Source organism: Hypanus sabinus, chromosome 13, assembly GCF_030144855.1.
Source record: "Hypanus sabinus isolate sHypSab1 chromosome 13, sHypSab1.hap1, whole genome shotgun sequence".
NCBI lineage: Eukaryota > Metazoa > Chordata > Chondrichthyes > Myliobatiformes > Dasyatidae > Hypanus > Hypanus sabinus.
The window spans coordinates 22,958,143-22,980,778 of record NC_082718.1 but is presented as its reverse complement, the minus strand read 5'-3'; the positions used below and the strand labels follow the sequence as shown (position 1 = coordinate 22,980,778).

At 41.9% G+C, this 22,636-nt stretch overlaps 1 protein-coding gene across 5 annotated transcripts in view; it reads left to right on the top strand.

Moving 5' to 3' along the window:
- The first annotated feature begins 11,540 nt into the window (after positions 1–11,540).
- The window catches only part of sfmbt2 (Scm like with four mbt domains 2), a 220,724-nt gene continuing 209,628 nt past the window's right edge, over positions 11,541–22,636 (top strand). For 3 of the 5 annotated variants that reach the window (XM_059987325.1, XM_059987323.1, XM_059987324.1), the window contains exon 1: positions 12,731–12,888. The gene's annotated coding sequence lies outside the window, so the exon portion shown is untranslated. Of the gene's footprint in view, positions 11,650–12,729; positions 12,889–22,636 lie in introns of those variants that run through there. The other 2 variants (XM_059987321.1, XM_059987320.1) reach the window with 2 other exon arrangements.

The window sequence follows — 22,636 nt, the reverse complement described above, 5'->3', positions numbered from 1 at the left end:
TTAAAAACTATAATCCCTATTATTTATTTATTTATTGAGAACCACAGTACAGAGCAGGCCTTTCTGGCCTGATGATCCTCATCACTTAGCAACCCACCTTCTTAACCCTAGCCTAATCACACAACAATTTACAAAGACCAATTAACCTATTAAATGGTACATCTTTGGACAGTGGGAAGAAACCCATGCGATTCGTGGGGAGAATGTACAAACTCCTTTCAGATAGAGCTGGAACTGAACTCCAAATTCCAGAACTCCCCCAAGCTGTAATAGCATCATGCAAACCGCTATGCTACTGTGCTGCCCTTACTTAGAAATGGTTTTTGATTTAAAAAAATGAATTCGGGTACAGCAATTCAACTAAACAAAATGATGTCATTCATACTAATATATCATGTGGAACACACACAAATGAAGAGCTGGCACTCAGCAGGTCCAGCGGCATCTATGGAAAGGAATATACAATTGATAATTTGGGCTGAGATCCTTCATCATGTCTACTAAGGTTATCCAGTGTTTTGTATGTGTTCTTCAAGATTTTCACCATCTGCAGAATCTCTTGTGTTTATAATGTATCATGTGATATATTTTAATTAGAGGTGTAGTTTCACATTGACTCCTCTGCAACATCCAAAAGTAAATGTTCATGAATCTTTATAACACTAATTACATACCTCAGATCCAAGTTCATCTGACCTTCCAGCAAACGGATCTTGGCAAATCCTCCTCTATCTTCCCCTCCCATTCTCCACAAGTAATCTGACATACTTCATACCCAAAACTGTATCAATTTCTGTCCTGAATATTCACAATACCTGACAACCCAGTTGTGTAAGGAAGTGAATTCTAAAGATTCATAAACTTTGGAGTGAAGATATTTCTCAGGTTTATTCAGAGACTATCCTCCAACCCCCCATCCCCTCAGTTTTGTACTCTGAAAGAAAACAGTTGTTATATTCTTTTGTATTTTCTTAAGTCTTCATTTTGATCACTGCCCATTTGTAAACAGGGTAGAATTAAGAGATACTCTTAATTTTAGAGAGATGCCTCAAAAAGGCAGCATACATCACCATCCAGGACATGCCCATTTCTCGTTACTACAAACAAGGGAGGAACAGGAGCCCGAAGAAGCACACGAGACGTTTTACGAACAGCTTCTTCCCCTCCACTATCGGATTTCTGAATGGACCATAAGCCAACCCATGAGCACTACATCAGCATTTTACTCTCTTTTAGCATATTTTGTTATTAATTATATATTCTTATTATAATTTATAGTAATCATTAATGTAGTATACTGTACTGCTGCCACAATGCAACAAATTTCACAATATGTGTCAATGATAATAAGCCTGATTCTGATTGTAATCTCCTAACATTGTTGAAGAGTCCAAACAAAAAGAACTTAAGTGACCACATGCCATATACCTGGGGTTTTCACTGATGTCATACAAAAACAATATCAATGTTATAAAACATTTTCAGCAGGATGTTAGAAGCAACAGGTTATACCTCACAAATTGGCTGGGATTTATCGAAGAACTAAACATGAATGAAAACTATGCAGGGACATGCTCAGAGTTTTCAGAAGGCGTCTGATGAATTTCCATGCGTGGGTTTTAGAAAAAAAATTAGGTGTGGAATTAAAAGTAAATCAGCTTGCTGCCTTGACTGGGAAATAGGAAGTAGCAAGTGATGACAAATGGGGAAAAAAACGCTCCGCCTTGGGGGAACTGAATAACAGAGGGCTGCATGAGTCTGCTTTAGTTTGAGATTGTTCATAGATGACTCTCCTTCTGTTGACTTGCTGTGGACTATTTTTCTCTTGCAATGTTCATAAATAGAGCAAACAAATTGGCCCATTCAATGGACAACGGATTCGAAAATAGTAAATCATTGTTTAATTTGCTGTCACTATTTCTCCATTCAGCAAATTTCCTGACAGTGAAAGACTGGTGAAGTGTTTCCACATCAGCGAGGTGTGTGACTTATAGAGGAAATGGTAAATGGTCTGTGTTGCTCTTGTCCTTCCTCATGAGTTAATCTGGGAGGTGCCGAGGGGTAGTTAACTTTGTTCCTTTATTTAAGAAAGGCAGCAGAGAAAAGCCAGCTAATTACAGGCTTGGCAGTGTTGTGTCAGTGATAGGGAAATTACTGGAGAAAATTCTAAAGGACAGAATTTATGTTTAGTTGGAAAGGCAGGGACTGACCACTGATAGCATGGGTCTGAGAGGGGAAAATCCTGTCTCTAGTTTGACTGAGTTTTCTGAGGAGGTAATAAAGACGATAAAACTAAAGGGTGCCACAATAGCGTAGTGGTTAGCATGACATTTTACAGTGCTAGTCATTGGAAGATCGGGGTTCATGTCCTACCACTGTCTGTAGGTTCTCCCCATGACCACATGAGTTTCGTCAGGTGCTCCAGTTTCCTTCCACTTTGTAAAGACATATGGGTTAGGGTTAGTAGGCTATGGGCATGCTTTGTGTTGCCAGTAGCTTGTGGGTGTCCCCAGCACATCCTTGGACCATGTTGGTCATTGACAAAAACAACTCGTTTCATTGTATGTTTTGATGTTTCGATGTACATGTGGCAAATAAATCTATTCTTCTATTAACAAAGACAGGATGGTAGATATTGTCCGAATGGAGTTCAGTGAGGCATTTGACAATGTCCCATGTAGTCCAGAAGGTGAAAGCACTTGGGATCAAGGACAAACTGGCTTGGAGGTAGGGGCAAAGAGGGCATCAAAGGTTATGGGGTGAAGCAGGAGAATGGGGTTGAGATGGTTAATAAATCAGCCATGACTGAATGGCAGAGCAGACTCAATGGGCAAAATGGCTTAATTCTGCTCCAGTGTCTAACATCTTATGGTCTAGTTGAGGAAGGATGTTTTTTTTTTGATTGGAAGTCTGTGACTAATGGTGTACAAGAGGAATCAGGACTGGGATGTGTGCTGTTTGCCATATTTTATAATGAACTGGATGTGAATCCAGCTAATGTGATTAGTAAGTCTGTAGATGACAACTTTCCTTGAGACGAAGGAAGGTTGTCTAAAGTTACAACTTATAGGTCAGTTGGAAAGTTGCCAGAGTGTTTTCAGATGGAATTTAACCCAGGCAAGTATGAAGTGATTCATCTGGAAAGATGGGGAAATACTGTATTTGTATAGAAAACATGATAACATGGTAAGGAATGATCAAACAGACTGGTGTGGGGTGGGGGCAGGGTGTGTCCAGGTCCATTTTTCCCTGAAAGTAGCAAGACAGATGGATAGGGTGGTGAAGTCGGAATATGATCTGATTGGCTTCATAGATTGGGAACACGGAATATAAGCGTTGGGCTGTCATGTTGCAATTTTATAAAACACTGTTTGGGCTGCATTTAGAGTATTGAGTGCAGTTCTGGCTGGCCATCTATAGAGAGGATGTGATGGTGCTGGAGAGAGTGCAGAGCAGGTTCACCGAGATGTGGACTGATTTGCAGCAGTTCAGTAATAGTGAGAGAGTGGATAGGCTGAGCGAGTTTTCCCTGGAGCAATGGAAGCTGAGGAGTGACCTGGAAGAGGTATATAAAATAATGAGAAGAAGACAGTGGCTGCTTTACTAGGACCCAGGGGTGCACCAGGTGTGGTCTTCTGTTGCTGTAGCCCATCCAGTTCAAGGTACAACTTGTTGTGCATTCAGAGATGCTCTTCTGCTCATAGTACAAGGTTATTTGAGTTACTTTCCCGTCAGCTTGAACCAGTCTGTCCATTCTCCTCTACCCTCTCTTATTACCGAGCCATTTTCACCCACAGGACTGCAGCTCACTGGCTGGTTTTGTTTTTTTTGCACCATTCTCTGCAATCTTTAGAGACTGCTGTGTCCTAAAATCCCAGGAGATCGGCAGTCTCTGTGATACTGAAGCCAACCCATCTGCACCAACAATCGTTTGACGGTCAAAGCCTCTCATATCACATTCTTCCACATTCTAACGTTTGGGCTGGACTTCTTGACCATGTCTGCATGCTTTTATATATTGAGTTGATGCCACATGATTGGCTGATTAGATATTTACATTAATGATAAGGCGTACGGGCATACCTAATAAAGTGGCCACTGAGTGTGAAGTACAAAGTTCAAAGGTTAAAGTAAATGCATTATCAAACTACATATATGTCACCATATTCAACCCTGAGATTCATTTCCTTGCAGGCATACACGGTAAATCCAAGAAACATAATAGAACCAATGAAAGATGGCACCTAACTGGATTGACCAACATCCAATGTGCAAAAGGCAACAAATTGTGCAAATGCAAAAGAAAAGAATAATAATAACAAAATAAATAAGCAATATACATTCAGAACATGAGATGAAGTGTCTTTGGAAGTGAGTCCATACTGTGAAATGTGTTGAATGCTGTACCTATCATAAGATAATCCCTCCTCTTTCTCCCCACAATTTTTGACACCCTCACGAATTAAGAACTTATCAGCCTCTTTTTGTTTTAACATACCCAATGACTTGGACTCCACAGCTGTTTGTGGCAACAAATTCCATAGATTCTCCACTCTCTGGCTAAAGAAATTCCTCCTCATCCTGTTCTAAAGGGACATCCTTCGATTCTGAGGCCATGCCCTCTGGACCAAGACTCTCTCATTATTAGAAACATCCTCTCCTCTCAATCTAGACATTTCAAAGAAGGTTCTTCTACCAGTTACTCCTCTCCTATTGGAATCAGGAGTTCACTCTGTTCACCCTGTCCAAACCTTTCAGCATTTTTTTTAACTATCGCGGCTAATGCAGTCACTGCCTCACAGTTCTAGCAATCTGTTTTCAATCTTGATGGCAGGAATGAGAAACTAATTCTTTGCTCAAAGCTGAACTGTCCTTTCTGCTGATGATGCTCCACCTGATGAGAGTTTTCTGCATTTGCTGTTTTTATTTCTGACCTCAGGTATTGTTTATGTGCACACAAGAGATTCTGCAGACACAGGAAAATGAGCAACACACGCACACAATGCTGGGAAAGTGTAGCGAGTCAGGCAGCATCTATAGAGGGGAATATTCCCCTCCGTACGTAGATGCGGGTTAACTTGCTGAATTTCTCCAGTATTTCGTCTGTGTCGCTTATGTTGAGTTTGCATTTTCTCCCTGGTGTTAGTTTCCTCTAGGTTCTCCAGGCCTATCCACATCCGGAAGATGTTGTTGGTTACTGTAAATAGTATGTAATTGAATGATGGAATCTGGGGAGCTGGAGGTTGGGAGAGGTACAGTGGTTCAGAATGTGGGGATTAATGTCAATTGTGTACCTGATGGTGCAAAGGGCTTACAGCTCTGCTCTGTTTTCCTATAACTTAATGCCTCTTAATTAAATTTCTATTCTAACCAAAATTCTGCTGACTAATCTGTTAGATAATATTCTTAAATTTTCAGTTTTGTGGATCATCCGCTTACTAACAATGGCATGAAATAAATGGCGGGACATCAGGATAAATCTGCCTAATGATTCAACTGAAAGAGATTCAATTCTGTGGCTCTAAAGAGAGCTGTGTGGTTTGCAGAAGTACACCAACTATATTTTGTTCACCTGGACTGGGTTCCAAACAGCCTTGGTTTGCTGCAGGTTGGCAACAGGGTAAATCAATTGCTTTATAGTGCCAGCATTTTGCTGAATGCCACACATTCCAATACCATTATAGCTTGCCCACAGTACTTGGCAGAGCACCGCAGAACACGACAAGTAACCAAACATGAACACAAATGTTAACACAAGCGACACATTTCATCGTTTGTTTCAATGCATATCTGATAAATAACTGAATCGGAAGGAACTGCTTTGGTTATTTAGAGCTTGTGTGGGTATCTGACTTGAATTGGGAGGTTCAGATGAGGAAACGGTGCCAGGAATTCTCGTCTGGAAGGTTAGAAAGCTATAAACTCGAGCAAAGAAAATGAGCTTCTGAAGGAACTCAGCAGGTCAGGCACCTTCTATGGAGGAACTGGACAGTCCTTGTGTTGGATCGTGAGCCTTCACCTGCAACATCAACTGACAATTTTAGAATCAGAATCAGGTTATTGTCAATGACATATGTCAGGAAATGCGTTGTTTTGTGGCAGCTGTGTAGTGCATGCATAGCAAAGTTCCAAAATTACAAAATTATAACTCCTTCAAACTTATTGATTTTTTTCCCCTGCAGATAGGTGAGCAGCAATGCACACAATACTCCAAATTCAGTTAGCAGTGAAGAGATACATTCAGTTCAGATGAAGGATTCCATCCCAAAACATTGGCCATTTGTTTCCCTCCACAGGCGCTGCCTGACCTGCTGAGTTCTACCAGCATTATGTTTGTTGCTCCAAATTTCAGCATCTACAGCCTCTAGGGCCTCCAAACTCCCACAGCATTGGTGAGTGTTTGCCAGGGAATGCACCTCATCTTTGCTGCTCCTGCGTAAACCATCTGGATAAAGGTAATGGTAGTGAAGGAAGATGCCAGGGTCAGGAACCTACAAATTGTTGTAGTGGACATATCTACTGCTGTTGAACAAGCCCTGTACCTCATGGATGCCTAGTTTTGATCTGCCTCATCTATCGCACTTCACAAGATCTCACAGAACACTTCGACAAGAAGTTGGCGAGGTCACCCTTGGAGTACGGTGTTCAGTTTTGGTACTCTGTTATAGGAAGGATGTAATTAAAGATTTAGAAGGATGTTGCGGTACTCGAGGGACTGAGTTATTGGGAGAGGGCTTTTACTCCTTAGAGTTTGGGAGAATGAGAGTGTGATCTCATACACGCATTCAAAATCATGAGGTGATTGGATCCCGATGAACACTAGGGTCCTGATGAAGGGTCTTGGCCCGAAACTTTGATTCTTTTTCATAGATGCTGCCTAACCTACCTAGTTCCTCCAGCGTTTTGTATGTGTTGGCTTATTTTGGAAAATATAGTTGACTGATATTCAACCTTTCCAAAAGGGATGATAAACGTGACATTCGAAGTAAATCTCAAAAATATGGTGCAGTTTCACAACAATTTTCACTTACACTCTAGGCCTGGAATTCACTCCAGACCTAAGCCTTTCTCACAGGTTCTATTGTTCTATGGAAGTACTTGTGATTATTGCCAGCATCTTGTTCAAATGAGTAGATAATTTTACAAGTTGCCTTAATAATTCCATTCATCTTCTGTTGGTGGGAATTTTGGTGTAATTAGCTATGTATTAAGCCTTTGAGCTATGCTTTTTACTACATTACTGCAATTATTGAAAATTTTCCTAGAAAAGTTTAAAATGAGATTACACGTTTTTTTCTGGATCTGTATACTGCAATCTGAAAAATATAAAAAAGAATTCTAAAAATACTCTGAACTAACCTTTGGGAAATCCCATGGGCAGATATGAAAAGGTAATGATGTTATAAAATACCAAAGTATTCAGCTCATTGCTGCAATTAAGTTATGTTACCGTCAACATAGTTCATGTTTGTTCATTTCTATACACGACCACAACGATTTCTCTGGTCACTTGGTCACACTCTATTATCACCGAATGTGATGACATAAAAGTTGTAGTTCTGCAACAATAAGGATATAAAATTGCTATAAATTACTAAAATAAATAAATAGTGCAAAAAAAAACAATGAAGTAGCATTCATGGATTTGTGAAGAATTCAGGCATTGAATGGTTGAGGAAGAAGTTGTCCTTAAAACATTGTGTGTGTGTTTTCAGGCTCCTGTACCTACTCCCCAATGGTAGTACTGAGAGGAAGGCATTTTCTGGATGGTGAGGGTCCTTATTGATGAATGCACCGTTCTTGATGCACCACCTCTTGAAGATGTGTCCTGGATGGTGGGGACGGTTGTGCCTGTGATGAGGCTGGCTAAGTCTACAGCCCTCTACCCTCTTGCAATCTTGTGCATCTCAGGCAATATGCTGGGGAATCTGCTCTGCCTTGTGTAATCACGTCCCTCTTATAATGTGGAATCCTCCATTGCACACAGTATTCTGTTTGAGGTCTAACCAGTGTCATACCAAGACCTTCCTGCATACTCATTTTCCTGCCATTATTTCAAATGCCTCCTTCATCAATGCACTGGCCTACAGTATATTGCCACTTTCAGAGGTATTTGGACTTCTATACCATTTGTGCCTCAAAACATTGTTTAAAGAACCCACCCATCACGAGTCTCAACAGTATAAAACAATCTTTAACTTCACTGAGTCATTGCATATTTCTAACCATTTACTCTCTCAGGCATTTCTATTTTTAATTTCACAGAATTGATAGCCAACTCATCAGTTAACCAGCAAGGTGAACTTCCTGAAAATAAACAAAAGAGAAACTGCAGATGCTCCCATATGAGACTCATGTCCTGAATTTTTTTTTTGTAATTGCAAAGTTTGTCTTGTGCACCCGGTGTTTTTGTCCTGTGTGTGTGTAGTTTTTCATTGATACTGTTGCGTTTCTTTGTTCTACTCTGTGTACTGACAAGAAAATGAATCTCAGGGCAGTATATGGTGATATATTGCCACTTATGTGTACTTTTATAAGTTTACTTTGAAAACAGAAATAACAACAGACAATGAGAGAAGCACTCAGCCAATCAGGCAGACAATTAACCTTTCAGGTCAGGGATCCGAATCAAAATTACCCATGGAAGTTTCTCACCATTTCTTTAACAATTCACAATTTTAACTGAACAGCTGATCAAGAACATATATGCAGAAAGGTACTGGAAAAGGGCCAGTAACATCATGAAGGATTCCACCCACCCTGCTCATGGACTGTTTGTTCCACTCCTTATCAGGGAGTGAACACATAGTGAACACTACTAGTCCACATCAGGGACTCAAAGACAGTTACTTTCCCCAACCAATAAGGCTGATCAACACCCACTAATCCACCCATCCACACCCTACCACCTCTACTTTATTATTTCCTGTCAGCCAACTTACGTACAGACATGTCCGTGACATAAAATCAATCTATGTATATAAGCTATCTTATGTATTTATATTTATTGTGTTTATTATTATTATTATTATTATTATTGTGTTATTTATCTTGTGTTTTTTTCTGGTGCGGCATCGGATTCGGAGCAACAATTGACTTCGTTCACCTTTCCACTTGTGTGCTGGAAATAACAGTACCGTACTAAACAATCTTCATTCAATCCCCGCCCTTCCCGTGGATCTCGGAGTAACATCTGTCAGTCAGTAGGTGGCAGTAACCACCAAGCTAGACACTAATATTCCGACATGAGAAAACTTTGTACCGGGAAAACAAATGCTGTACTTCCTACAGAAGTAAATAGTTCTCTTTAATTGCTGAGCAATTGAAATTCAAAGGCAGGTTATTTCGGGCTATTAACCATTGATGCAGTATATTTTTGCCCCCTAATACCGGTAGCTTTGATTGATTTCTAGGCATGATTAGAATCAGAGTCCACAAACACTACCGGTAATGATCTGCCACTGGCTTATTTTCTGGGATATTATCGAGAATGATGAATGTTGCACCGTTACCCCTGTAGTTCCCGACCCAGGAGAACTCGGGAACGTGGCTTCCCTGTTGGCTGTTTGGGGAATATGGAATCAAAACATTTCAGATCAATGAATTGCTTTAAGTTTTCACTTCAAAACGTTGACAAAGTCGTATTGTAATTGTTTTCACGAATGTATGCGAGAGGGAATAACACCAGACATTGCGAAGCAGGTTCTTATTTTGTCCAATATAGAAATGTTTAAAGCAAGCAATATTTTCGCAACGAACTATTTCTATTTATTTAAAATGCCATTTTTCGGGGTATTTAAGTTGTGGAGCGAGGGTGGGGATGTAGACATCTAAAAGTATGGAGATTACAGATGTCAGTATTTTCCTTTGCGCTGAAGGTATGGTACAAAATTGGGATTGCAAGATGGAACGGCCGAGGGTCTGGGCTATATTGTACACGGTGGGTTACAACGCGCAGTCGGCAGGAGGAAGTTCTGTCCAACGCCCAGTCTCTGGACTAGTTCGGATGCACAGAGATATGGGGCGGTGATAAGGAACTCCTACCTCGATCAGTGAATTAACATCCACTGTGAGGCAGGTGAGACAGGCACGGAATAAGATGATTAAAACTAGGGGGCTACGATACTTCAAACAATCCCACTTAAAACCTTCTTTTTGATAACAACGTGAGGGTATCTAATAAATAATTACCCCCGCTATCTATAGTTGGGGGATGAAACGGCGTGCTTTTCATGTGCTGGTACTTATAGTTCCCAGCGAGCGCAGACGGAATCGAACGATTACACGTCGCAGACATTGGCTTGGGTTGATCTGAACATCTAATCGTTATTCTTCGCTGGAAGAAGATCAACCTGTGGAAATTGGGTTGGGGGTCTTTCGTGTTGGTTTGGTACAGAATCAGGATATGACAATACCGCACAATCTTTGATCAAAATCGCGCAAGTTCCACGTGGTTGTCATCGATGGGGTTTATAAGGAAAACGGACGGCGTGTTACTATATAATTAGAAAAAACTCGGGCTTCGCCCCTAATCCCCTAATGACTATATGACTCCATAGCCACTACACGACAAACACAAAGTGCCAAGGTGCTGGGTCACAGGTGTATTCGCAAACTTCGACACGGCGTGAGGTTGTTGGGGGGAGTTCCCTTCGGTAAACAAGACCCAGGGATTGATTGGTGCCCAACCGAATTCGCTTTCGTTGAGGGGATAAATTGGTCAAAGGGGAGGACGGACCCGCAAGGTTTGTCGAGATTTCGATCGCCGGCAGTTAATCTTCATTGTGAAACTTGGTGGGTGGTGATGTCCGCACTTGTATCGGTCATACTAATGCGCAGTAGCGGCGGAGAGAGAGAGAGAAAAATACTACAAAGAAACGCCATTTCCAACACCCAAATTCATTGTGTGTATCGGCTGCCCAGAAGTGGATACATTTCACTACAGATATACAAAGCGGCTGCAAACACGCCGCTACAGCGGGAAACACGGAGAAACAACAGCGCCTTTAAATACATTTACACATTTCATTATAATAAGCGCAATGGGCGGAAAGGAAAATAATAATGCAAATTTCACATTGCTAAAGGGAAAAAAACAGCTTCAAGTTTGCCTAGGATGTATCAGTTTCACAATCGACGAGTTTAAACGGCTCAGTGTGGTTTATTCAGGCTACGTAGTGTAACTAATTTGGCAGGCAATAGTTAAGATTTTTAGGTACATACACACACATACACATCTTCACTCTGCCCTCTGTAACTTTATATTTCTGTACAGAAATCGAGCAGCGAGCAATACTGTTCAACGATTTTGAAATATAAGGCCCGGATAATGATGTCAATCAGAAGATTAGTAGCGTTTTGTTGACTCTGTGTGTGTGTGTCTTTTTAACTCGCACAAACAGGGAGCGGGTACGAATCGAAAAGTTGGGCGTGGATGCAAAAAAAATCAATTTATAATTGGCCAAGGGTAAGTCTTCAAAAAAATTGCAACTGCTGTAAAGGTCATAAGGAGTTGGCAGGAAAATAATTGGCAACGCATGCGCAGCGAGAGGATGCCATATTGGAAAGAGGCTTGAAAAAAAGATCTAAAACTGGTCATGTAACGACGGGGGTAGCATTTTTACACTAAGGGAAAATAACTTGATACCGGTAAGTTGGGTCGCCGCGGTTTATTTCATTCGCTGCGCGGGTGTGTAAGTTGTTCGAGTCTGTCGTTTTCTACTCGATTCTAACGCTGGGGGATCTTTTTCTCGCTGAAGACCTGAAGCTGGTTTTGCAAAAAAAAAATGACGTTCAAAGCAAGTTGTGCAAAGTGTTGTCTCTCGCTCTCTCTCTCTCTCTGCATTTATTAGCTGGCAAACTCGCGGGGTTAAGGGGACGGTATGGGGGGGAAATCCCCAGCATTATTTAGTGTCCAAAATGTAAACCAGTTTACTTGTTGTAGATAAATTTCTTTAAAAAATGCAATATATATTTTTCAAAACTGATATCCTGCCATCTCTGCTTGTGACCTGCTTTCGGTTTTACTAAGCTGACTTGCCCTGTGATGCTTTTTCAACGTAACCCCGCACACCTCGATAGTTTTAATAGCATTATTTTGTATTATCTGGTGCTATGAAGTCTTTTTTTAAAAGCTCGGTATTTGCCAGTATTTTGCTGGAGGTTACGTAACTGCCTGTATCAATATTGAACAACCTTGCCAATTTCAATATGGCGGGGAAAGGTGTTTTTTTAAAGTGAAATTTAAGGCTTTTTTCACGGGAAAAAACAAAACCGCCTTCATATTCGACTTCTGTCCAGTGCGTTTTGGTGCGCTGGCAGGTCTTTTACTGAACTAAATGATAAATTAAGGCGTCGCTATTTTGGCGAAGTTTTTTCTTCGTGAAAAGACTTTCCTGACTAAAGAACTATGCTGGCAAGACACCAAGCTGGGCTTCTGCCTTCAAGGAGCTGTTGTTCGGCACCAACCACTGATGAAATTAGAACGAAATATTTCGGAAATTTTGGCGTTGCATCATTTGTCACAAAAATCTGCAGTGAAATTCATACCGGCAAGTCGGCAAGCCTATTATATATGGGGATTAATGATGATGCATGCCATATCGTGTGTTGCATTGCTAATTATGTTTTATTTTCCATCTAAACCACTTGTTGGCGTTCTAGATTGCATCTCGTATCGGATATATCGGAATACAATAGCGACTGTAGAGATTATGGGGGTACTGGAAGGGAGATTTTTTTCTAAAGAGGCGGAATAGATTTTGGCTTAACGTTTACTTTTGGACTATAGTGGGAGCAGTTTCAGACTGAATAAAGAGACTTCCTGATTATCATTTTTTTGTTTGTACATAAGAAGCGGTCTACAATTTTCATTATCACTTACTCCAGGTAAGAGCTTGAGGACAGCATTATCTTTAAGTCTATTCCCCCCCCCTTCCATTTATTTTTAAAAAAAACATCAAATGTGTCGGATTTCGGATAAAGCGGAGGAGCACGTCCATTGAAACGCGTGTAATAACGCTTGAAATCCAAATTGCGTTCCACATTTACGCGGTTTTCCGGTGAGGCTGGAATTATCAGCCGGAGTCGCCGAGAGTGGAATTGCTTTTGATGCAAATAAGCAGCGCTGAGGTCCATTTTTAGCTTTGCGCTAGAAATCAATATGCCGATATTTCACGGCAAGACTTCGCTCCTGTTAATCAGATACGGTGGCGGGTACATGTCTGCCATGTGCGTGCGTACGGCAATTGTTCTTAATCTCAGCTCCAGAGCTACAATTGCAAATCAAGATGTAACCCTTGTCCCTTATATAAAAGAGGGTTCGGTTCTTCCAGCTGCTCGCCGTTTGGCGCCATGCGCATATCGTAAGCTAGAAAGATGTGTGGGTCCTATTACTACTCAACTGGGTCCTAAAGCCCGCGGCTTCCTTTTCTAAATAGCGATTTTGGACTGCGTGCATCAGCGAGCGGCAAAGTGGTGAACGCGTTTGGATTTGTTTAATCACTATTTTCTCCATTAAGGAGGCTCTTGCGCTTCCCTATTCCGTGTCCTTGTCGATTAGCGTGCTGTTCACAGTGATGTCAAGGATAATCGAAGATTATGATAATTCCTCTTTGTTTTTTTTGAAAGCTAGTACTTTAGAGATCCGTCGGCAGATGGGGACATTATCATTCTGCGCAGTTGGGAAGTGAGGGGTTATCAGGCAACGTACCTGCCTGTGTATTGCGCAATTTAACTTTAAGTAATTATTTTGCGGAGTGCCGCAATAATTAGCGACAGTGAAAGATATAGACATGGCCGCTTTATTTAAACGTGCAGCCCCTTCGGACATACCAATTAAATCGATGCGTGTCCATTTGACTTATTCCAGGGGTCACCTTGTACACCCTGTAATTATGCACCGAGGAACACTTGAAATAAGTTGGACACAATATAAGCAAAGTGACATGTATCTGCGACATGTTAAATGTGGTGTGCATTTTACAGCACTCCGTTCGGTGAAGTGGTCCCTCAACAACATGCTGAGCAGTGCGCTGCTTGCGGAAGTCAAGTTTATAATTAGTGTAGAGCCGTGTACTATTCGGAGTATTCCGCTGTCCCGTAAATGTTTACACTTTTTAGCCAAATTTTATATTTGATGATGTCAATTTATTTTAAATACGGGCAGTGGGATTGGCCACAGACGTTTGGCTGAATGACTAGCCCGATGCGCCAGTTGGAGGTGTAGGATAGGAGTTATTGAACGGGACGGTTTTTATTATCTATTAGATAGCGGGGTCAAGGGATACGGGGAGAGGGCAGGAACGGGGTACTGATTGTGTATGATCAGCCATGATCACTGTGAATGGCGGTGCTGGCTAGAAGGGCCGAATGGCCTACTCCTGCACCCACAGTCTATTGTCTATTTTCCCGCGATTTACACTCTCACTTTCAGATGCATTTGCCGTCTACGTCTTCTAAACTCCGAAATATTATTTGCACAGACTTCATGTTTTGTCATTGAAACCAAGGCCTAAGCGTCTGTGAGGAGTTGCTCATGTTGGTCTCCTTGTTGTATTTCTAAGTTAAATAAGAGTGCACGTTAGCAAATCGGCTGTGATTATTATATCAGACTTTACTAATACAAGAACACCACAGGGCATTAGTCAGACCGCACTTGGAGTATGGTGAGCATCTTATCTAAGATGTGCTGGCATTGGGGTGGATCCAGAGGAGATTCACGAGAATAATCCTGGGAATGAAAGGGTTAACCTGTGGGGGTTGTTTGATGGCTCTTGGTTTGTATTCACTGGAGTTTAGTAAAATGGGGGGGGGGGGAGAGTACTCATTAAACCTATTGAATATTGAAAGGCCTATCTGGAGAGGATGTTTCTTACAGTGGGAGAGTCTAGGGTCAGAGGGCACAGCCTAAGAATAGAGGGAGTCCCTTTAGAACAGAGAGGAGTAATTTCTTTAGCTAGAAGATGGTGAATTTGTGGAATTCATCACCAAAGATGTTGATGAAGGCCAAAACTTTGCGTATATTTATAGCGGGAGTTGGTAGATACTTGATTGGTGAGGGTTTCAAAGTTTATGGGGAGAATGGGGGTTGAGAGGGATAATAAATCAATGACGGTGGAATGGTGGAGCAGGGTTGATGGGCTGAATGGCCTAATTCTGCTCCTGTGTCTTGTGGTCTTAATCTCTTTGCACCCCCCCCCCCAATGCTCTGAAAATGAAGTACTTGAATGTATCCATGAAGTCGATCATTTCTTTACAGATTCAGAGAATCTATCTGATGGATTTATTTGCAGATACAGAACCGGCCCTTCTGGCCCAACAAGCCGTACTGCCCAGCAACCCACCTATTTACAATTAGCCAAATCGCAAGACAGTTTGCAAAGACCAAGTCACCTGCTGTGGGAAGAAACCAGAACACCTAAGTACAGGGGTTCCCAAACTGGGGTCCTAGCTTAATGGGATAAAGAACGTAGGGAACTGTTGAAGGAAACATACAGTCACAGGCAGAATGTGCAAACTCCTTACAGACAGCGCTGGATTTGAATTCTGAAGTTCAGCGCTCCGAGCTGTAATAACGTAACGCTGTAATGCTTTTGTGGCACCCCAGTGAAAGGAAAGGATGTTAAAAGTGACGTTTTCACTCATTTTTCGTAAGGGTTGGTGAAAAGTGGATGGCTGGCAGCTTGTGAAGGAAAAAAAATTGGGCGCAGTAGCAAGGAAGGAGGAATCGGGAACAACACACAAGCTGCTGGAGGAACTCAGCGGGTCAGGCAGCGTCCGTGGAGGGAAATTATACTTCAGGCTCCAGTGTGTTGCTCAGATTCAGCATCCTTTGTGCCTGTGAAGGAGAAATCCTGTGTGGGATGAATCTGAGCTAGTAACTTGTATTATTTCAGGAAGGGGTTGCCCACAACTATTCAGAGTGGAGCCTCGAGGCATTTCAGAGACTGTCCATTTTAGGGTAGCCTGGAATGAAGATGAAGGGTCACCCAGTCCAGACTTGACCCAAAACATCGTCTGTCCAAATTCAAACTTATTGTCATTCAATTGGAGACGTGTATACCACCAAATGAAAAAACATTGACATTGTTTACAAGCTCTCTCTCTGCATGCCATCTCATCTTAATTGTTGATGAGGTCAACCACCCCAGAGTCATCAGCAAACTTGATGATTCGCTTCCATTTCCTCCATAGGTACTGCCTGACCTGCTGAGTTCCTCCAGCGTCTTTTGTGTGGCTCCAGTCCCCAGCATCTGCACTCTGTTGTGCCTCCAAACCTGAAGGTGCAGCGAATCCTAGAGCAGAGAAAACCTACAGCACAATACAGGCCCTTTGGCTGAACATGCACTCACTTTAGAAGTTACCTAGGGTTACCCATAGCTTTCTAAGATCGATGTATCTATCCAAGAGCCTCTTAAAGGACCCTGTTGTATCCGCCTCCACCACCATCTCCAACAACCCATTCCATGCACTCACCTTCTGCATAAAAAAAACTTACCCCTGACATCCCCTCTGTACCCACTTCCAAGCACCTTAAAACTGTGCCCTCTCGTGTTAGCAATGAATCCATTGCACATTTAATGCAACCTGCTTTAACAATCAAGTGCCCTTTAATTTTGTTCTATGGTATGGGTGCTGGTCAGTTGGACAAGGTAGAATAGTAGTTCGACGTAGACTCTATGGGACGAAGGGACTATTTCTTTGCTGACTCAATTTTCACCCATGGTTTCACAGTCAGTAGTGCATACAAAAATGATAGGTTAATATCTTGGGCTGTATCTGCAGGACTAAATTGGACATCAGGTTTTCTTCCTTTATCACTTGATACTTGTAACCCATAAACTCTTGAGTCTCGTGTGTGGGGGTGAGTTTAAAGATGCACTTTAAATTACAACTCTCCAAGTGTTTTTATTCCGATCACGGTCAGCTATGACTAGTGATTTGAAATTGTATAAGTTAAATGTTGTGTCTGCTTATAATGAATAGGGAAGCTCCAGCGCTACTTTGAAAGCAAAGCAAAACTGCAGATGCTGGAAGCCTGAAATAACGGTGGTAGGTCAGGCAGCAACTGTACAGAGAGAGGAAAAACAACAATCTTGCATTCAGGTTTGGAACAGGAATATGTTTAATCTCTTTTTTTTCCTCAAGACCACCTGAGTGTCGGCTTGCTTCTCCTTCTCTCCCTTCCCCTCCTGACCACCTGAATATTTCCAACAGGCTGTTTTTATCTCCAGATGTATGTGTGTTACATGGTTACATAACTCAATGGTCACTGCATGTTTTCATATATTAATGAACATATCAATCAGACACTTGATTATTCTATCTTTTGTTATCTGGAGACAAAAATTTGCCTAACATTAAAGAAAAGTTTACATAACCCCCATATGAGTGCAAATCAGTACACTATGTTCTACTATATAGTGCTGTTGTAGCACATGATGATGGCATCTGTCTGTCTCAAACAGTGGAGTGAAATGAGTGACCACTCTAAGGCACAAGCCTGGGCAGAAAGTATGGAGATCCTGGAATGCCCAGTTGTCAAAATATCCCTCTCTGCCTCACCAGTGTAGTCCAAAGGAAAGCGAAGCAGGAGCTGCCAGAAGGATGTTCAATGATGTCCAGCCGTTAGGGACTTGGCGCTGGGGTTACTCCCGTAGCCTTTGCCTCTCCCAAGGCGGCCCACAAGGGCGTGGAGCTATTTGCCCATAGCTTGGGAGATTGCAGCATGATGTATTGTTAAAGTCACCAGATTGTTACTGGATTTAAATTGCAGTAATGGCCTGCGCATGTTTTCATTCAGTATTTGGGAGATAGCGTTTATGCCCAATTCTGAGAGCCCCATTACAATTATTAGCAATGTATGAAGACAAGGAATGGTGAACAAGGTGACAATTCTCCATTTAATCCTTAAAAAAAATTCAGCAAAGGAAATATATTTGCTTGAGATGACAAAAGACCACTAGACATCAATCAGTATGATGAATATGTTGGGCATGAGTTAGTGGCAAAATTGAGTTTCATAATTTATAAGGAAAACAGCTATTAAGTTATTTTTAAACTATGCATTGAATGAGCATTTGTGTAACTTCCCTGTATTTCTGTTTCCTCTGTTACTAATTCAGCTTGCACTTGGGAGCTCAAATATTACTCCAGACAAATGTAATGGAAGAACACAAGATGCAAATTTGCAATTGCTTGTTAAGTGGTGAGGTCTCTCTGTTTTTGTGTGTGTGTGTGTGTGTGTACTCTTTGCATTTGTCCAGGACTTGGGGCAGGGCTTTACCTGCTGCTGGCTGCTTTGGCACCGTCTGACCGCGAGGGCTGTGCTCGTGGAGCCCAGCATGAGGGTGCATGGCTGACAGCCAATCCTCAAAACGGGCGACTGGCTGGCTGACCAATCAGATGTTAGGGGGTCAGTGAGTACCCCCTGTGGTGGGACGGGGGTGCTAGGCCATGCTGCCTCCAATGCCTCAGTTTATTTGGGGGAGGGCAGAAATGAATTAAAGGAGCTGATGGGTTGGCCTGATGGCACTGGGCGTCGAGTGGAGCCTGCTTGCAGGAGCTCTGTGCTCGTCTCCTGCTGGGGTGACTCAAGCCATTTAAAAAAAAATAATGCTGGAGGACAAGGAGAGGCTGCGTGCTTGAAGGTGGATCTATCGTTATACGTTGGAATGGGAGCTGTGGTTCACATACCCATAATTACAGCATCAACTTTGCAGTCTGTGGTGGTGCTTGTCATGTTTGAGACTGTGTTGCTGTGTACGTCATTGGTGAATAAGTCACCAGCTGCAGTGTGCACAGCTCTGTGTGACGTGGTAACGGCAGTATTCCCCATTGGACATCATGCTAGTGACATCACTGCTGGAATATGTCACCAGTTGAGATTGTGCACAGTTTTATTAGATACTTACTGTAGATAAAGAGGTCACTAAGTGTAAGTTCATGGTCTTCTGCTGTTGTAGCCCATCCACTTCGAGGTTCGAAGTGTTGTGTGTTCAGAGGTGCTCTTCTGCCCACCACAGTCATTATGTAAGGGTATTTCAGTCGCTGTCTCCTTCCTGTCAGCTTGAACCAGTCTGGCCATTCTCCTGTGACCTCTCTCAGTAACTAAGTGTTTTCACCCACAGAACTGGATGTTTTTTTGTTTATCGTGCCATCCTCTAAATTCTAGAGGCTGTTGCACATGAAAATCCTAGGAGATCAGCAATCTCCGAAATGCTCAAGTTCAAGTTTAATTATCATTCAATCATACATAGGAATACAGAAACAATGTTTTTCTCGGGCCAAGGTGCAAAACAGTACCAACAGTCACGCGCAACACACAGGCACATATAATTATGATAGCAGAAAAACATGCAGTTACAAAAAATAATCACATCACCGATGTCCCTGAGTGTCATGACCTGTAGGTTGATGATGCATGGGATGTTGTCAGGGAGCCACGTTTCTGCAAGAGCAAACCGCAACAGTTCCTCATTTCACACAAGAGCAGTTGCAGATGAACAGAATCCAGCTCGTCTTCCTGGGAGCGAACACTGGAGATCGGCACTGACAGGAGGGGCCAGCCTCTCTTCCAGTATGGAGTCCAGTGGCACACTGCCAGCTCCAGTGCCGCCTCCTCCATTGACTGAAACAGGTGAGCCTGAGGCATGAGGGCCTTGTTACCGTAACAACTAACGCAACACAGCTGTCCTGCCAATGAACCAGTGAATCAGACTTGTACTATTCTACATTACCAATGTCCAGCGGGGTCTTGCAGGGGCAGATCTACCGTACTTGGATGTTCTCAATATCCAATGGTGTCTTGTGACCGTAAACAAGACATAAAAGCTGAGCAGTTGCACCATTATTTGGACCCAGGGAGGCCACTGTGTTTGAGAGCTCCGCCATCTTACTGGATTTCCAAGCTCACCACCATCTTACCGGATCTAACCATCCCATCAGGCACCAACGGTCATTCCACAGTCAAAGTCACTTGGATCACATTTCTCCCCTGTTCTGTTGTTTGGTGTGAACAGCAACTGAACCTCTCGACAGTGTCTGCATGCGCTTATGCACTGAGTTGTTGTCTCAAGATTGCTGATTAGATATTTGCATTAACATGCTGGTGTACCTAGTAAAGTAGATCAAGTTAGTAGCTTCATTATTGTACACTTCGTGTGTGGTGAAATTAATCAGTAGCTTGAGTATATCCTTATTATAACTATTACAAAATGGACATTATGGCCCTGATTCTTAACTCTTGTTGTTGAATACGTAACCAGCTATACAGCACGCAGCTTTACATGCTGTGTATGTGTAGGGCAGTATACACATTTAAAGGCCATGACTTGTTTCAGACCATAAGACACAAGAGCAGAATTAGGCCATTTGTCCTGTCAAGTCTGCCTCACCATTCCATCATGGCCGATTTTTTTTTTACCCTTCATCTTCCCCCCCCCCCCATCCTATTCACCTGCTTCTCCCTGTAACCTCTAGCGCCCTTACTAATCAAGAATCTTATGTATCAACGTTTTAAATATACCCAATGACTTGCCTTCCACAGCCGTCTTTGGTAAGGAATTCCACAGATTCACCACTCTCTGGCTGCAGACTTTCTTCCTAATCTCTGATCTCGAGGGACACTCTTCTATTCTGAGGATATGTCCACTGATCTTGGATACAACCTCTCTATACCCACTCTATCAGAACCATGTCAGAATCAGTGTGTGTTGTGAAATTTGTGAACTAGGCCCTTCAATATTCTTCATGTATCTGCATGATTTCCCCTGCCCACCAACCCCCCGCCTCATTTTTCTAAACTCCAGTGAGTACAGGCCCGGAGCCATCAAGTGTTTCCCACATGTTAACCATTTCATTTCCAGGGTAATGCTTTTGTAATCAGATTGCCAGCATCTGAAAGTTTCTTGCCTTTAACTTGCATAAGCATTACCTGGATTTAGCTTTTAGTATTCATAAATCAAAGGGAAAACACTTAAATTACATATTTCAATATGGGTGGCAATAGGTTATATTCATACATTGATCAAGAGTTTGTGTATACTAGAATTCTTTATCGCAGTGTCCAGATTCCTGGAGTTCTGGACCTTGGTATTGGTTCTGGCCATACACCAAGCCCACAGTCCTGGCCCTGTCGCTAACTTCACTTTGGGCCCCTGGTTCTGGCCACGTTCTGTGTTTGTATTCTGGCTGTCGTGCTCCCATTCTGGGCTAACTCCTGAGCCTGAAGTGTGGCCCATCAGGATTTCCAAAAAAAAACAATTGGATGCTAGTTTATTGGAGTTTTACTTTCTTTTGAAGCAATGTTCTAAATCTTTCTTGACATGAATAAATTCTCCCCTCTCAGCTCCCTGGATGTTTGTTAAGGATTTCAGTATAGTGATATTAACCCCTTCACTTGAGGGAATGGCTTTGCTCACGAAAACTCCGTGGCATTTCTTGCTCTTCTAAGATGAACTGTCCTAACTTTCCAATCTCCTCAGTGGAGATGTTGATTTGTTTTAAGTCATAAAGTTAATCTTACTCTGTGACATGTTGGAATGGTGATACTTCCTTTTGCTTCCATTTTCTCTGGTCTGTGGGTGAGTTTTTACCTGAAACGTATTGACCACTTGAGAGGGATCTGTTAAATACTCTTGCGTATTTGAGATTGTGAGATGAAGACATGGACTGATAATCTGGTTTTGACTCAACAATTCCCTCGGTGCATGGGCACACACCTCGACCTACATATTCCAGCATCTGTAGTCTCCTGTGTCTCCTCTGGGTTGATGCTCTATCTGATTAACACTCCATATCGATGCTCACTAAAGTTTCGGTTGGATAATGGGGGGGCAACTAACTTCATGGTAAAATTGAAAACCACTTGTCAAGAGCTGAGTTTATGTGTGGAGTAGTCTGGTGAAGTAAAAAGGATTTTTATCTCCAGCCATTAAGTAAAAGCCATTAATTTATACCTTGGGTGTTGTAAATTGAGACAAAAAAATAACAATGTACTCTTAGGGTAAAATTTTCTGATAGATGTGAGAACATTTAAGAGAGAGATGATATGATGAACAGCATTTTTGAGTACTCAATAGCAATGTGGGGACCAATTAAATTTGTAATTTTCATGATGGTTCTCCTGGTTGATTATTGATAATTTAGAGTATTTCTAAAGAAAAGAGGTCAGAAGGACCACTGCAGACCACCCTTTGTGCTTTAAGTAGTGTAGCTGAAACCACTCATTTCTCTGGGTGTGGTGCACAATTCAAAGGAAAATGTCAAGAAAGCAGAATACACTTTATTATACATTTGAAATACATTTTCATTATCTCCTTAGAAAGTTTACTTTTTTTAAAACAAGTCAAGACATGTTGCAGTTGCAATGCTGAACCTAGAAGCAATTTGTACTGGTGGTATAATAATTACTCCATAACTTTACAATATCCAGATAGCTGCCTTCAGTTCAATAATTTGCATTTGCCTTGCCCTGTCTTACTCTATTCTGGCATTATAGACATCATGCTTTTTCAGGGAACATATTTTCTAACACTAGCTCTTGCTTGTTTTGTCTACTTCTTAGTTTCCTATTTTCAACTTCAGTTTTAATGAACTATATTAAACATTAGGTTATTGAGGAAGTCGTTTTCAT